The sequence below is a fragment of the Muntiacus reevesi genome, chromosome 8 (assembly GCF_963930625.1).
Source record: "Muntiacus reevesi chromosome 8, mMunRee1.1, whole genome shotgun sequence".
Taxonomy (NCBI): domain Eukaryota; kingdom Metazoa; phylum Chordata; class Mammalia; order Artiodactyla; family Cervidae; genus Muntiacus; species Muntiacus reevesi.
The window spans coordinates 66,439,380-66,456,288 of NC_089256.1; the positions used below are offsets into that span (position 1 = coordinate 66,439,380).

Genomic DNA, 16,909 nt, shown 5'->3' on the forward strand with positions numbered 1-16,909 from the left:
AAGTCTAGGTTGACAGCTCTTTTCATTCAACATTTAAGATGTCATCCCATCCTGGCCTTCATGGTTTCACATAAAAATTCAGACCTCATTTGAATCATTGTCCTCTTATGTGTAATATGTGTTTTTCCTCCAGGTATTTTTAAGATTGTGTTTTACATAGTTGTATTTCAGAAGTTTGATAACGAGGACTTGCCTGGTGGTCCAGTGATTGAGAATTCAGCTGCCAGTGCAGGGGACATGGGTTCAATCCTTGATGTGGGAAGATTCTACATGCCGGTGAGCAACAAAGACTGTGTGCGGCAACTCCGGAAGCCCTCACTCCCAAGAGCCTGTGCTCTGCAACAAGAGAAGCCACCACAATGAGAAGCCTGTGCACCTTTACTAGAGAGTAGCCCCTGCTCACTGCAACTAGAGAAAGCCCATACATAGCAATGAAGACATGACACCACCAAAAAAAAAATAATAAATAAATAAATAAAAAGATTTTTTTAAAAATCTATTAAAAATTTGATAATAAATACATTGGTTACTTTGTACATCAAATTGGGTTTTATTTAGCCTCTTGGATTTATTCATTAAATTTTTTCATCGAATTTGGAAACCTACCTCTATATTACTTAAATCAGCCCCCTGGATCCCTAGGGCACTGCAGCCAGAGTCAGATAAAGACAACTACTATGTGATTTCAATCTAAAAAAAAAAAAAAAATGAATAAAAATAGCAAAACAGTCATAGATACAGAGAACAATCAGATATTTTCCAGAGGAGAGATGAGTCTGGATGGGCAAGAAATAGGTGAGGGAGATTAAAAGGTACAAACTTCTAGTTGCAAAATAAGTGAACCATGGGTGTGAAATGCACAGTGTGGGGAATATAGTCAATAACTAAGTAATATTTTTGTATGGTGACATATAGTAATGGGGGCTTCCCAGGTGGCACTCGTGGTAAAAGAACCCACCTGCCAGTGAAAGAAACTTAGGAGACACAGGTTTGATCCCTGGGTCGGGAAGATCCCCTGGAGAAAAGCGTGGCAACCCACTCCAGTAGTCTTGCCTGGAGAATATCATGGACAGAGTAACCCAGTGGGCAACAGTCCATAGGGTCAAAAGAGTTGGACACGACTGAACAACTTAGCATGGAGACACATATTGTAACTAGAGTTATCATAGCGATCATTTTGAAATGTATAGAAAAAAAATCACTACATTGTGTAACAGGAACTAATATAGTATTGTAGGTCAACTGTATTTCAAAAGCAAACAAACAAGCTTACAGAAAAAGAGATCAGATAAATGGTTACTAGTGGCATGGGGTTGGGGGAGGGGGAATTGGATAAAAGCAGTCAAAAGTTACTACAAACTTCAGATGTGATGTATTCATACAACATAAATATGTTATATATAAAAGTTATTAACAGAGTGAATCCTAAGAGTTCTCATCACACTTTTTTTATATCTTTGTGTATCTATACAAAATGATAGATGTTCACTAAACTTATTGTGATAATCATCACATGATGTGAAAGTAAAAGTGGTTTAGTCATGTCCAAATCTTCACGTTCCCATGGACTGTAGAGTCCATGGAATTCTCCAGGCCAAAATACTGAAGTGGGTAGCCTTTCCCTTCCCCAGGGGATCTTCCCAACCCAGGAATCTGCCTGCAATGTGGGAGACCTGGGTTCGATTCCTGGGTTGCAGCCTGCGAGCTGCAATGGTAATGAAGATCCCACATGCCACAAGAAAGACCTGAAAGAGTGGTTTGAGGCAATGGTTTGAGACAGAGAGTTGAGGTTCTGTGAGAAGATGAAGCCCCTGAATGACCCATTTGAGTAAGGGGCCTAAGTTTTTAGGTGAACTATAGTTGTTTGTGCATATTCACATGTTGAAAAATATTTATTTGGCTGCATCAGGTCTTTCCTGTGGCATGTGGGATCTTCATTACCACTGCAGCTCACAGGCCCTATAGCTGTGGTGCTGGGGCTTAGTTGCTCCATGGCAGGTGGGATCTTAATTCCCTCACCAGGTACCAAACCCATGCTGTCTGCATTTCAAGGTGGATTCTTAACCCCTGAACCACCAGAGAAGTCCCTACTAAACATTTTTTACAGGAGTCTTCTTGTAACTGAAAGGTTGTTGCTGAATTACACAAAGAGGCTGGGATTCTTGGCCTCCGGAGGAGAAGAATTCAATCCAGAGATGAGGCTTGATTGTTCAGAGTTTTTGTGTAATAAAGTTTTCTTAAAGTATAAAGGAGATAGAGAAAGCTTCTGACACAGACATCAGAAGGGGGTAGAAAGAGTACCCACTTGCTAGTGTTAGCAATGGAGTTATATACTCTCCAATGAATCCAAAGAATGTCTGGAGGTTGTAAAGACCTCACCAGACCTACTCCCGTAATTTACATTTTAAGATAACAGGATTAGCCAGAAGGTTTAATCCAGAGACTGTCCTCATGCAGGGTACATTATTGTTATATAATCCTAAGGAATGTAAAGGAAAAAAAAGTTTGTTCTTTCTTCCTCCTTGAGAATTCCAGACCCCTCTCTCTTTGGGGACCCCTAGACTTCTTATCAACCTGCCTAGGAAATGACTCTCTCATAACTCAAAACTATAATGCTGAAAAGAGAATTATCCTTTAAAAAATAATCAGGTACCACTCCTTCTTGGCTCTAATCTTTGAAAATAGCATAACTACAGGAAATATCACTGCCTAAAAAGATCAGCTTACCTACAGAACTTGATTTCTGTTTGGGAGACTGGGGTAAGAAGTTACAACAGCTCTTTCTCTGGTGACACTTAGGTGGCACTTATGTTTTCACTATTTTCTCATGAGTATTGATGAGTGTGTAATTACATACTCCACACTCCTGTGTATATATTTTAGAAACATGCAGATTCTCAGAGAACAAAATTTCACAAGTGTATACTCACCTGGAAATACAGCCACTCAACCTTAGAATAGGAGTAGTGGAAAGAACTCTAGACCATAAAAAAAACCAAACTGCATTTATCTGGCTCATCCCTCCCTGGATTTGTGATTAAGGTAAAGTTACCACTTTGTGTCTTCATGATCCTCACATGAAGGCTGATGGATTTAGATTTGCAGAACATATAGTTCTTTTTCAGCTTTAGACTCTGTCTTTTTGCCATGCAAAATCAAGTATTACTGTGAACGTTACACAGTTATGCACCCATGAGAGTCAATTCACTATATGTTTATCTACTCTATTTAGATATTGAAAATATAAAAAGGATAGGAAAACAATCTCTTCTTAAAAACCTCACAATCTAATGAAGTAGACATTACAAGAGCTACACACAAACTAACAGGACAATTGAAACAAATGAGGCACAAGGAAAACAGAATTAGGGAAATTTAGTGTGTCTGGGGGATTTAGATGTTTCCCAGAAAAGGGGATACTAGAACCAAGTCCAAGGAAGGTGACGAGTTCTTTACACAAATGCACCAAGAGAAGTTTGGGAGTAGAATTATAGGCAGAGAAAAGCTACAGCAACTGCAAAAGCATTCAAAAATTGTTTATATAAGTTAAGAACTTACTTACAAAACAGAAAGAGATTTAGAGACTTAGGGAATGAGCTTATGGTTGTCAGAGGAAGGTTGGAGGGAAGGGGTAGTTAGGGAGTTTGGGATGGACATGTACAGACTGCTATATTTAAACTGGATAACCAATAAGATGTAGTGTACAGCACACGGAACTCTGCTGAATGTTATGTGGCAGGCTGGATGGGAGGGAAGTTTGGGGGAGAATGGATTCTTGTATATGTATGGCTGAGTCCCTTCACTGTTCACTTGAAACTATCACAACATTATTAATCAGCCATACACCAATACAAAACGTGTTTTGTTTTGTTTTGTTTTTTTTAAAGAATCACTTGTATTTAGATAACCACAAGCACTTTTGAATATAAGGGTTCAGCCTGCAATTAATGACTTAAATGGAAGACTTGAAACTCTAAAACACCTGGAAAAAAAAAACAGGCTAAAAAAGCTTCATAACAGTGGTTTTGAAAAACTTTTGAGAGCACCGTATGTATTTTAAAAATATTGTAGTAGTCAGGGTTCTCTAGAACCAAAAGGGTAGGTATACTGGAGAGAAAGAGAGATTTATTTTAAGGAATTGACTCGTGATTGTGGAGGCTGTCATGTCCAAAATCTGCAGGGCAGACTGGCAGGCTAAGTATTAGTGAAGATCTGATTTAGTATTCTGCTGGCACAATTCTCCCTCCCTTGGGGGAGTTCAGGTTTTCTCTTAAAGCTTTCACAGGATTGGATGAGGACCACCCACATTATGGAGGGTAATCTGCTTTACTGTAAATCTACTTACTTACAAGTTAATTTTATCTAAAAAAAAAATTCACAGTAACAGCCAGACATATTTGATCAAATATCTTAGTGCAGTGGCCTAGGCAAGGAGACATATAAAATTAACTATTACTCATATGTACAAGTTTATGACTATACTACATACATTATAAAATATATGCTTTGAATGGGTAGCCTTTCGCTTCTCCAGGGGATCTTCCCAACCCAGGGATTGAAACCAGGTCTACACGCATTGCAAGTGAATTCTTTACCAGCTGAGCCACAAGGGAAGCCCAAACATATACAAAATAGTTGTTAGACAGAATAAAATAAAAAAAAATTAAAAAAACAATATTTTCTTCTTAGTTTCCAGCGAACATTTTCATGTTCCCTAAGATGTGTGCAACTGACAGGAGAATGAGGAGCTATTATAACAAGGGGTAATAGATTTATATAGATAGGTGTAAGATATCTGTAATTACTATCTCTCTCATAGCAGAATGGACAAAATAATGAAGCCAGGTGAGATTTGAGGCAGGAATTCTAGTTGAGAGGAAACAATGAGGCAGAATAGAGAAGTTTGGCAAGGGATCCAAGGTTGTAGCAGTGGTGATAAAATAAATGAGCATTGAAAATAAGAATCAATAGGATGACTTGATCATGGGTGGGGGTTGAAGATAGTGAGGAGTCTTAGGCAACTTCCAGAACTTGGTCCGTTGGGCGTTCTAGCCATGTTGAGCTCTTGGCCTTGAAAGATAAAGGCTTTGGATGCAAGTTCCAGATTGGATATAGGAGACAGATTAGCAGATGCAGTGACAGTAGAAAAAGGGTGAGACTGGAGTCATAAGAGACACCAATGTCTAAAAATTATATTGCATTACATAAAGGCTACCATTTATTCAGGGCTTATCACTGTGCTAAATATCTTGCTTGTATTATCTTACTAATCTTTAAAACAACCCTATGAGACAAGAATTATAATCCCCTTTTTTTATAGACCAAGAAACTGAAGCTAAGAAAAATTAAGTAACTCACCAAAGGTCACAGCCAGTAAGAAGAAGAACTGGAAACCCAGGTTCAGTCAAACTTCAAGAGCCATGTCTTTACTCACTATGTGATTATGTCAGCCATTTAAGGAGCAAACTGCAAGAAGGCAAAAGTTCTCCACTTATCACCAGGCATGCAGAGAGCTTGGGGAGAAAGAGATGGATGGGTTCCGTCATTTAGCAGGATATTATCTTAGATTCAAACATTGTGGAGTGGAAGCCCAGGATTTGGAGTCAGGCAGACTGCCATCAAATCTTTCTTTGTGACTCAGTTTCTTGATCTGTAAAACAAAGATAAAAAGTAGTGTTATATATTTATTATTCAAATCAAATTAAGTACTGCAAATATAGTACCTGTTAATAAATTATAATAATTTTTATTTTGTTTCTTCATGTTAGTCTAACTGTGAAAAAGAAAGACAATGTCCTCTAGGGTAAAGCAGAGAATTATCAAGACTAGAAAGAACACTGCATTACCTCAAAGAGATTATTCCAAGCAGCTCTATTTACACATTGAAAATAATATATTTATTTAAAGGTGCTTCTTCCAACAAGCTCTTTTGCTTTGTGGCTTAAAAATATATATATATATGCATTGGCAGTGAACACCTGAGTAGTCGCCAAGATTGCATAAATTCCAAACCAGATTTTCACTCTCCAAACTAATTGAAAACAAATTCTGAAAAATCACAAAGGACAATGGAACTGAAAAATCTGTAAGTATTTAAACAGGTTCTCAGGACCTCTAAGTAACATTTAAAAAGTACCCCCAGAATGAATCAAAATAATATGATTGCTAACGATCGCTGTGCATGTAAATATGGAATTGGTCCCGAAGGACTGAATGGTTAACAAGTATTTCTCTTTTTTCTGTCTGCTGACTCTGACCCTGGAAATGCTCAGCTGGAAACTGATGTGTCTGTTGTAATGTCTAGAGGGACCACAGCTGGGTAACATCACCATGCCTGTGCATGAGAAGGAATGATTCACCCTATTCCTTCTCACTCCATCTGATGCTCACTAATGAGGTCCAGAGATTTGATCCTGCAGAACCCATCTCTCCCACAGAGGAGGGAAGGACATTTGGTGTAATGATAAACTGACCTCGCTCAAGCTAAACAGACAAAAAGATATTAAATGGACGTAGTTAAACAAAAGAGCAAACAAATTATAGTTGACATCAGAGTACCCCTTTCCTAGGTTACTCTGATGGCATACCCTGCCACTTATTAGATTTTTGCTAAGGAAACTTCCACTTGTGTTAATTAACAAAATATTTATCTACAAGAATGAGACAGTTGTCCAGTGTATAACTTTTTTTAAATAGTGAATGTGTTAAGTCTTTTCTAAACTATGGTGAAGTTAATGTGCTTTTTAACATTTGCTAAATCTGTATGTTTTTTGTTTCAGTACAATGGAACAATTCAGTCTGATATTATAAGATCTCATCTAGTGAGAATAAAAGCTAATGCTGTCTAGAAAGCATGGCTTAAAATTTCTCAAAGCTGTGTTTACCATCCTGCCTAAATTATGCAGGCAGAGCTTATAAACTATTAGGGCTTTTAGATCTTCAGATGGGAAACATTTTCAGATTTAGAAAAGCTTCCTTGTTGGATTTGAACTTTTCAGTTTAAAATAATTAGGTGGAAAAGGGAACATAATCCTCTCACTAATGTATTATTTCCTCAGTAAAGGTTGAGGAATTTAGCATTAAGATGCAATCTGGAAAAATAAATAAACAAAAGGAAGAAAAGAAAAGAACTTTCTCCATTGTTGCTTAATTCCTAATAACAAAATTGCAAAATATAGAACTTCATATTTAGCATCATCTTATATTGGTACATGTCAACTTCCCCAGAGATGACACATTGCTGCAAGTTAACAATTTGAAACAAATCTCTGTAATATTGAAAGACATTTCTCTGCAACGCTTCCTCTTCAGCAGTCCCACGACAGCCATCATTCACCTGCCTCCATCCAGGTAAACAAGCAAAACAAACAAAAGAACTATTCCTCTCTGGCATTTTACTTGTTATCTGTTTTATATCATTGCAAGTCTGAAACAACATAAGCTTTGAAAGAAAAAGTCCACCTTGTTTTTACATTAAATGTTCATTCCTGAGCTGATCTTAGTTAGCTGTTCCTTTGAAACCACAAGGCAGTCTTAAAATCATTTAACATGCTATTAATTTAGCTGTTGTAGGATGATGGATTTCTCAGCTTGCTCATACATAGCTCTCTTAAGACTGGAAACGTGCAGATGTCATACCTTTGCTTCCTCAGCTATCACTACCCTCTTTCTCAAGAAGCATAATTATCAGTAACTAAATGAACTGCCATTAGATAGTTCATTATTTGGGCTAATGTAGACTTTGACTCCTCATGTTGCTTTGTGAAAAGTTGATGCAAATATTGCTTAATAAAATTTTTTCCAGAATGTAGATTTTGGTCTTTGTATTTTAACCACTACTAACGCAAGCATAAATTCATTACAGATTTGTTAGGTCAAATGTGGTTAATATTTCTCCATTAAATGAAAATGAGTTTGACAATGTAGGGAGGGCCATAATTATGCCTAATTTCATTAATGTAGTTCGCAAATAAAGCAATCTCAGGTTGTTATATATACCTTCACCCTTGGTCTTAACACAGCAGTTCAGAGTAAAAATGGACCAAAAAGCCTTTTCATTAGTCCACTGCATCCTGTATGAATTTCAGCTCACTATTTTTATGAATAGAGAATGTGAAGGTCATTTTACCTTATAAGGACAATCAACAATTGTTCTAAGTTCAAAGTTATGGGGATGTCTGTAAATCTGCTTTGCTCAAGGAAGTTCTAGCTAGGAAAGAGAGGAGGTGAAACAAAATGGACCTTCCTCATTTAAATTCCCCACTGAGTAAATACTGCCACATTACCAGCTCTGAATAATTAACTTTCATCCACTGTACCAGAAATGATGCCCTGTATCTGAAATGCAACTTTTCAATAAATACTCCTTGAAAGAAACTACGACAGAAATCATGACAGCTGTCATTGCTAAACTTTTACTTACTCAAAATCATTTTCTGAAAACCATCATTAGAATCAAATTAAAATAAAGCTGAGGTTTTCTGAATAAAACTGTCAAAGAAGATAAAAGTTTTTACATTGACAGGAAAGCAAATGATTTTTTCCATTCTGTTGAGGTTGCATAATAGTGCAGTATATCTGAATGACTTATGGTCCATTAATGACAGATTAACAGCTGGAGGAGGGGAGATCTTTCCAAGAATAGTTTTTAAATGAATGAAACTTCAGGCCTAGAGGCAATGGGAAATGTAAAGTGTAGGGAGCTGGGGGAAGATGTGGGTGGAGGAGTCTTACAAGATGAGACTTTCATAATTCATTAAAATCACTGAAAATGACAAGATGTGATCTGAAATAAACTTTCCATATTCACAAGGGGAAGAGTGCCTAGTCAATATTAAGTCCTTGAAGATGATTGCAGGGGGTAGAAAGCTAACAAGAGCCTATCTATGCAGCATTTGTGAAGGAAAGAAACCTTACTATATAAAACCTAGTGAAGGAGTCTACCTAAATAGTTTTGTTCACCAGCTCTCTTGCAATATAATGAAATACCAAACACTTTGCAGCTAGACTAAGATGGGGAGGGGGAGTGGGTGTGCAAGATGGAGTGATAATATTAACAGAGTATTTTATGTTTAAAAGTGATTTATTTAGAAGGTCTTGTCCCAAAATCTGGAATGAAACTTATACCATATACATACACACACACACACACACACACACACACACACAATATTTATTTCAGTAAAAACTACATAAAATAAATTTTTTTTAAAAAAGACACTGATTACCTTCTTTTCATTTTTATGTTGAACATTTTTGTAGCTTAATTTTAATTTTTATCACAAAAGTAACTCATACTTTTATAGCTGTTACAGAAAATCGGTAAAACAAATGAAGAAAGTAAAAGTCACTTCCCAGTAATATCCACATTTAAATTTTAGTGCATTTCCTTCCATCATGTAATGTATTTATTCATAATATAAATTTTTTCAATAAAAGAAAATTATGTTGAATGTGCATCACGTTATGTCCTGAGCAGAGAAGCCATTTAGCCTTGATTTTGAAGTCAGTGATTTATTTTGAGGTATATGCAGCAGCCTTTGCAATCTATTATGACCACTAGACCAAAGCATATTTATCTTTGTAGCTGGCTAGCACTGGATTTGTGTGCTCAGGACTCATTACAGATATTATCAGTAATAGTGACAGTAGCATATATTTTAAGTGCCTAAGGATGTGACTCTACTTATAAGCCTAAAGCAAATGTAGAAATTGTATATAACCTCAGGATCTAAAAATCCAACAACTACTGTCTTCCTCTAGCTTCTGAGGCTTTCTGGGGTTTCAGCTTGCATCAAAAACAAGTTTTAATCTTCAAACGGAAACATTCTCGACATAGCTCAAATGCATCATTGGAATGTGTCACTACCACCACTCCAAATTAAAAACCATCTTAAAAGGAATTAGACCATCCTGTAATGAAAAAATATAATGATAGCAGAAACTGCAAAATGGTTAAATAGTTTTCATAAGAATTAAGTATTTTTCCTTAAAATTTATTAATTTTACTGTACTAAGTTCTTACACATTCATATTTCTCTTATTCACAATAAATAAAAATTGTTATAGAATACGTCTATCACAGGAAGAAAAGCTAGAAATAATTCCTTATGAAACTTTCAGTTCAATTCAGTCACTTAGTCGTGTCTGACTCTTTGCAACCCCATAGACTGCAGCACATCAGGCTTTCCTGTCCATCACCAGGAGTTGACTCAAACTCATGTCCTTTGAGTTAGTGATGCCATTCAAACATCTCATCCTCTGTTGTCCCCTTCTCCTCCCACTCAATCTTTCCCAGCAGCAGGGTCTTTTCAAACGAGTCAGCTTTTCATATCTGGTGGCCAAAGTTTTGGAGTTTCAGCCTCAACATCAGTCCTTCCAATGAACACCCAGGACTGATTTCCTATAGGATGGACTGGTTGGATCTCCTTGCAGTCCAAGGGACTCTCATGAGTCTTCTCCAACACCACAGTTCAAAATCATCAATTCTTCAGTGCTCAGCTTTCTTTATAGTTCTACTCTCACATCTATACATAGCTACCAGAAAAACAAAAGCTTTGACTAGATGACCTTTGTTGGCAAAGTAATGTCTCTGATTTTTAATATGCTGTCTAGGTTGGTCATAACTTTTTTTCCAAACAGCAAGTGTCTTTTAATTTCATGGATGCAGTCACCATCTGCAGTGATTTTGGAACCCCAAAAAATAAACTTTAGGCTTTATCATATTACTTAGTAAGGCATAATACCTGTCTCATTTAAATCAAGTCTTCAATAAATAAAGTGGCCTTTCTTTATGCTCTTGAGTCTTGGTACATTAACTTAAAGGCTTACTATAGTTTATTGTTACAATAAATATTGTGATAATAATCTCTAGTTCCAAAGCCCGAACATGATGTGTTTTTTTTAATTTCACTTTCCTGCCTATTTAAAATGCAAAACTTACACAAACTTTTGTTTATAGAGAAACATAAGTCTATGGATTCCACTTTTAAAATTTTACATTAGATGATATAGTTTTACCCTGTTTTTATTTAATCTTCAAAACAATAATTTTAACGGATATATAATACTGCATAAGGTAGAAACAGCATTATTTAATCATTCCTCTTTTTTAAAACATAGATTGTTTTAGATGTTTAAAATTTGCTTGTGTTTTATTGGTAAACTTTTCCCAGTCTCAGAGTTTTACCTTTTTTCTGATTGGTTAATGGATTTTCATAAGTCACTTTGTTGTTTTCTATGTTTAATAATTTCTCCTGATGTACGAAGAGCTTTTCTTTCCCAAAAAAGTCATTTCTTCTACCTGAAAAGATTACTTTATTCGATTATTTCCCATGTTTTTGTCTTTACCAGTAATTCTTATTTTTCACAAATTATGTTTCCAGGTTCAACCTTCCATATTTACCTTTTTGTCTTGCATTTTAGTATGCTCTGTAGTTTTTATTGTTTTATGTCATATTTCTAGTAAATGCTAACTTTAACAATAATATCAATTGTTCAGCTTCTGTTTTCATTGTTGTTCGATTTCATTTAATGTTTGTCTTATTAGTTAGGATAGAATAGTTTATACTGCAGCAGCAAATACCAAAATTCCAATTCCTGAAAATAACAAAATTTATTTCTGGCCCACTATGCATAACTGTCTTAGGTTATTAGTGGGGTCTTGTTCATTGTAGCTACACAGGGACAGTGATGAATCTGAAAACATTGTCAGTTCTGTACTAAAGGAAAACAAAAGCTTTGCAAGGTCTGTCAATGTCACTTAAATGATCAAGCCACCATATAATGCATCTTCTGAGCAGAATTCATGGGCCCAATCTAGTTATATGCCTCCACTCAAGTATCAAGAGAGGAAACTTAGTCCTAAGGAGCATGCAAGAAGGTGGAGAACCAGAAATGTCTGGCAAATAGTACTAGCAATTGCTACAAAACTCACCTCACTTTCTTTATTGCCACAAGATAAGATAACCTCTATTTTCTAAAATTATCCATTGCATATGAGAAGAGTATTTCAGGGTAGAGTTTTGCTTACATTTACCTTGATTCTTTCAGCTTTTGATTTTGTGTTTAAAAATGTCTTTTTTATGTTTGTTGTGGATAGCTTTATACCTTCTGTTCCTTCATATTTCCATGGTATTAATTTGCTAATCTTTCTAAAGCAGACGAGATGGAGAATTGCTTTCAAGCACTGTCTTAACAATCTGACTGTTTTCTGGCTGACTGAGCTTCTTTGATCTTGAGTTGGAAATTAGGTTTTTTCTTTTTTCCTTTTTCTGAGCTTCTTCATTTCCCAGCAGTTTATTTAATAATTTAGTGTCAGAGTGAGTTTTTATGAAGAGTAAAGTGTAGAGTAGTATATTTTTCTCCAACTCAAGTAGCTCATTTTACAGTCTCTTGTCCTTCTTGGGCTTAGAGTTAAGAAGTAGTTCATAAGGAGGGTTTATTTCTATGTCAACCAACATGAGGACCGTGATCTTTACCAGAAAAGTACTTAACTCAGAGATTGGAGGTCGATTCAACAGGGTGTCTCAGATGATGGCAGAAAGAATTATTTCAATTCTGAATTGGAGATGGGTTGAAATTGTAACCACTTTCCATCACTGAGGTAGGTTGTAGGAATGTCTTTTAATATCTATAAAATGTCTATGTGCTATGATTACTTCCAATAATTTCTTTTATTTGAGCAATTCACATGATTTCTTAATAGTCTTCCTTTTACTCAAATCAAATATGCAGCTGAAATTTTCATTAAAATGCTTGAATGTTAATCATATCTTGTCATTAGAAAGGGACTAAAAAGTAGTGTTAAAAATTGGGTTTCTGAGCCATAGAAACCTGGGTTCCAATCTTGGCCTGTTACTACCTGCGTGACCTTGGGTAAATAACTTAGTGATTCTCAAATTTTGTTTTTGTTTGTTTTCTCTTCACCTGGAAGAAGTGACAGTAATACCTAACTCATAGGATTTTATTTTTTGGAGAACTGCTTTTGAAACATTTACCATAGTTCTATTAGTACTCTTGAGAGCAAAGGCCAGTTTTGAGCTCAGAGGAAGGAAATGACAGGAACAAAGATACGAAGATGGGAAAACACAGCATGTGTTCTAGGTTGGTCGGTACTTAGGATATACGAGAATAGGGTAGATGTACCCAGTTGCACTGGTTTTTCACTGCACAAAAAAGCCAGACCAAAGGGGAAAGTGAGGCTGAAAGTCAGACCATATTCTGCTTGCATAGCCCCCCTCCTTGCAAGAAGAAATATATTTTTCTTTATATACTAGGGATCCTAGGGGTGACTCTTCAGTGAATAGGAATCAAATAAGAAATTTGACAAAGTATGTCTATAACCCTAATCCTAAAAAGAGAGGTATAGAGTTTCAGAGAGCATTCACCATTATATATATATATATATAGCAAGGTCATCTCCTTTCTTAAGTAAAGGAGCTCTGAGCCATTTTCATCTGTTTGACGCTTTGTGACCCCATGGACTATTCAGTCTATGGAATTCTTCAGGACTACTGAAGTGGGTAGCCTTCCCTTCTCCAGGAGATCTTCCCAACCCAGGGATTGGACCCAGGTCTCCCACATTGCAGGCGGATTCTTTACCAGCTGAGCTACCAGGGAAGCCCATTTTCATCTGTACATTTTTAAAAACTCACAACAAAAATACCTATTTGTTCCATTGACTACAGGCCTTGACATTGCAACCATTTTTCTTCCTTCCACTAAAATACCAATCTTTCTTCTGAACCATCATTACAAAAATTTTCAGGAGTTGTGGTACCTCCCAAGTCTTCACTTTGATGTCAGTTGTGTTTTATTTGCTTTTCGTGCCAGGACCGTCTCAAAGATTGAAAGTGATTTTACATGATTTGACCTTGATTGTGTAGCTGAGACTTGTGGGTTGGATGACTAGATGCCTCAAACCACAGCCTTTCTACTTTTGAGTTCATCTCCCAAGGGGAGTGGGAAAAAGAGGAGGAAAACGTCATGAGGGGGAGATGTAGAATTGTGTAACAAGATGTTAAAATTTACCTTTAGGAAGCTTCCTAGAGTCAGTCTACACATGTTTACAGTGCTTCTTTCACTTGCTGCCTGTAGGTTTCTTAAGAGTAAAGACTCTTAAACTTTTGCATTTCCTCTATGATATGTAGCCTGCAGAGATGCCAAAGAAGGCTTCCCAGCCACAGGAAGAATGGAACATCTCGGTTATTGCCTCTTCTCTCCCTCTTCTTTCCAGTTCTCTGATTTCTTTTTTAATTGGGGTGATGGGAAGGAGGAGAGGAGTTTGTATCAGGCAATGAAGTATTCTAATAAGAATTCACTTCATTGATCCATAAAATAAAACCAAGATTATCTCACCTATCTTCATATAATGATTACAATTTATTAAATTTCAAATATGTTTTAGGTGCTTTACATACATTATCTTTAATCCTTACAGCAACTCTGTAAAGTGGTTATTTTCATCTCTGTTCTGTAGATAGGAAAACTTTAGTGAGATAAACTAATTAACATTCAAATATACAGCACTAACAAGGAACAGAGTTAGGATAAATCCCAGTGATACCTGACCTATAGCTTGTGCTGTTTTTTTCTTTTTTTGTGTGTCAAAAAAAAAAAAAAATAATGGCGCAAAGTAATGCATGCGTGTGTTCTCACTGGGTACACAATGCAAGGCATATACAATAAATATACAAATCCTTTTTGCATCACTTCCCTCACCCAAATATCCAATCCTAAAAGCTTTCCCAGTGAGAATCAGTTTCTAGAATTGTGTTAATACATTTCCATATATATAAAAATATATATAAGCCTATTTGACTATGTATTATTCTATGTTTTTAATGTAATAGTATATTAAAACTCATCTTTCAATATCTATGTATTCATACCTTCACCTTTTCATAGCAGTTGAATAATATTTAAATTTGTATTTGCCATCTTGTCCTGTTTTCTTTTCACCCAGTTCTTTGCAATGTAGTTATTCTGAATCCCTGTTTTTCTGTATAAGTAAACTTAGGCTAAGAAGACTACTTGGAGCAATTTCAAAGATCTCCGAATTTTTTTCCACACTATTTAATCCTTACTTTATAGACAAACATAAAATTATTGGAAAATTTCCTTCTACTTGCTACCTCAATGTAATTACATGGATGTCAATCTTTCTGTTTGGCTGAATATGGTGCTTTATCCCTCAGAATGTGTATTTTCCTTAAATGTCTGCTTCTTCTTGACTGTCTGATGTTTTGGCCCACCTCTCATTTTACCTCTTCAGTACGATGCTACAGTTCATTTTATAGCTGAGGAAACCAAGAACCAGAGAAAATAAATGACAACCAAAGACTTGGAGCTATTTAATGCTGGAACCAGTAATAAATCACATTTACCTGCTCACTCCTGACCCAGCAGCCTTTCTATACCATGGCATGTTATTAACTGGAAGAAGTATGTAGATGCTTTAGCTTATTTGTAAATCTATACTCCTTTCTCTTCACATTTTATATCCTATTTCAGGTCACATTCATTTCATTGGAAAAGTCTGACATGCTATGTGTCCTTGGCAGAGAACTCTGAGGAGAACTCACTTACCCTTTTATTTACTTTGGCATAAAGTCTTCTGGAAGAGCCTACTTGTTGGACATGTTCAATAAATCCCAGTTAATAAAAAGTTAGATCATTATGGTTCCTTAGAAAAAAAATCAAACCAACTCTTTATTTTACAAATTCATTTAATAACACATACTGTGAATGCACTTACTAAACTCTCATAAATGCTAATATATGTTAAAGCACATTTTCATATAGCATCTAAGAAACTAAAGCCAAGAATGACTAATTCACTTGAAAAAAAATCTTACATTAATGGTGACAAAAGGACTGAAGCCCAAGTCTCCAGACTCAAAGTCCAATATTAAACATCCAAGTGACTTGCCAGGGTGCTATTCTGTATAACCAATAAAACAGAGGCTGGCCCAACCTACCTACAATATGTACTAACCTGCTTTCATTATCTTTGTGGCTCATAGGAAGACAGTACTAGTTGTGAAATGTACAGTGCATTTATTCCTTTTAAATCTTAAGACTTATTTAGCCTGCTTTCAAATGTCTAATCACAGATACACAGCAACATTTTGAGGTGGCACCAGTGGACTTGATTGATTTGCAACTCTCTCTCACTCAACCTTTCTCTCTTTTCCCCTCTCATGCAAAATTAATTCTTAAGGTCACATTATGTGTTCCTGAAACTAGCATGTGTATTCAAGTTCAGTAAATCATACTCGTCTACATTGTGTGACTGCTCCTGTTGAATCCTGTTGAATGCTTGATGTAGGTTTATAATCCTTAACAGATAAATGTGTTCTAACAGTGCTGTTCAAGGATGGTATTGTTCTGGATTAAAAGAGTGGCATGTTTTTAGTGCATCACCACCTTGACCTCCGGATCAGGGGCAGCATTTCCTGATCATGCATCTTCATTAGCACGGAGGACAAGTCAATGTGATGGAAGGGGCATTGGAACTGCAATCAGATGCCCTGGGTTTGGACACCCTACTATTTTTGGCTTTCACAGATTCTTGGCTTATGAATCTTAAAAATGGGGCAATAATATCCATTTCCTTTGGGTGATTTTAAAATTTAATTGAAATAATGCATATGAGAGTACCCTGGCACATATAAAGAGTTTAATAAAGTTAATTTCCTTTCCAGTTTACTTAATGTTAGCTACTTTTGAAACCATTCTTTCCCAATAATGTAATAACTGACTTTGACAGTAGTAACAGAGCCATACACAGCACTCATGCTCTTTCCCTGAAGACCAGCTTTCTCCATTAGTATCTGAGCCTGGCAAATCAAAATCCTTCCTAAAATCTTCTAAGAGACTTTGAAATCCCTGCGTGCATTAGCCTGGA

General features: G+C 36.1%; 1 long non-coding RNA gene across 1 annotated transcript in view; it reads right to left on the reverse strand.

The window, feature by feature from the left end:
• Nucleotides 1–5,425: 5,425 nt before the first annotated feature.
• LOC136173673 (uncharacterized) overlaps nucleotides 5,426–16,909 on the reverse strand; it is a 487,437-nt gene continuing 475,953 nt past the window's right edge. The window contains exon 4 of the long non-coding RNA XR_010664263.1: nucleotides 5,426–5,650. This is a non-coding gene — a long non-coding RNA (uncharacterized lncRNA). The remainder of the gene's footprint in view (nucleotides 5,651–16,909) is intronic.